This window comes from Sorex fumeus, unplaced genomic scaffold, assembly GCF_029834395.1.
Source record: "Sorex fumeus unplaced genomic scaffold, SorFum_2.1 ptg000048l, whole genome shotgun sequence".
NCBI lineage: Eukaryota > Metazoa > Chordata > Mammalia > Eulipotyphla > Soricidae > Sorex > Sorex fumeus.
In genome coordinates this window covers 8,822,501-8,823,954 of record NW_026606105.1, presented here as the reverse complement: position 1 = coordinate 8,823,954, position 1,454 = coordinate 8,822,501, and positions in this window count along the sequence as shown.

Below are 1,454 nucleotides of genomic sequence, written 5' to 3'. Positions count from 1 at the left end.
GATCCAGAGCCAGAGCCAGGAAAGAGGGGTTCCAGGTTGGGGCCCAGGAAAGGAGAGAGAGACAGGAGTGAACGTGGATGAGAATGGAATAAACAGCAACTGATCAGTCAACCAGCTTGGCCCTCGTCTCCTCTGTCATCTGCTCCATGTCCCAGGCTGCCCCAGCTGGGTGAGCGGCCCAGGGCACCCCGAACCCAGGCGGCTAGAGGAAGAGCTGTCAGGGCCACCCTTGGCCGCCTTCAAAGATTTTATACACAGCCCCATCTTTTCCTTCCTTCCTTCCTTCCTTCCTTCCTTCCTTCCTTCCTTCTTTTTCTTTCTCTCTTTCTTTCCTTCTTTTTCTGTCTTCCTTCCTTCCTTGCTGGCTTGCATTTTGTTGTTGGCCCATATGCAGTGGTGCTCAGGGTTTACTCCTGACTCCATGCTAATAGATCATTCCTGGTGGTGTTCAGAGAACCATATGCTGTACTAGAGATTGAACCGGGGCTGCCATATACAAGACAAGTGATTTAACTCCTTCACTATCTCTCTTTAATATCTTCCATATTCGGAATGAACATCTCCAAATGTAATAGTTATGTGTACCTAGGTTGAGAAGTCAACATGATGAACGACCTGGCACCTGAGTTGCGCAGGAGGAAGAGAGTGGCTTGGAATGCCTTCAAGAGCATTGAAGAAATAGCTAAGAGGACGAAGAACCTCCGCCTCTGGGCACATCTCTTTGATTCCACCGTTCTTCCTGCATTAACATACACCTCAGAGACCTACAAAAACAGGATGAGAATGCTATTCAGGTCTCCCAAAGAGGAACTGAAAGATCTAGGCTTGGAGTATCATGCTTCACTCAAATGAGAGAAAGAATCCGGAGTTCTGACCTCCATTGACAATCAAGAATCAGGGATGCTGTCTCATTTGCCAAGGTGTCGAAAATCAGATGGCGATTTGGAGATGACCGCTGGACTAGAGCCGTAACTGACTGGATTCCACAGGATGTCAAAAGATTGCGTGGCTGCCCACTTACGAGATGGTCAGACTTCTTCGTCAAGACCCTGAACGATCGGTTTGAGGCTCTTCATGTTCCTAGAACAAGCAGACACCATTGGGCTACACTAGCATGCGACAGAGACGAATGGAGACATTACGCCTGCTCGAGCAAATCGATGAGTAACGGGATGTCAAGTGATCAAGTGACCATCTCTCTGACACATAGTGCCTTTTTCTGGCAGATTTCTTTCCCTTCAAGTGGGGAATGAAATTATTTACCCCCTCTCTCTCTGAGAGAAGGTGGTAGTACTGTTGAGAAAACAGCAAACTACACAATCAGATTGAAAATGGTTACTGGGGGAAAGAATTCAGGGCAGGACCTTGCTGTGCCTCTGTATTTGTCTTTCTTTTCAGGGAAAGAATTCAAGACAAGACCATCTAGATAATAGAGATTTATTAAGGAGATAGAG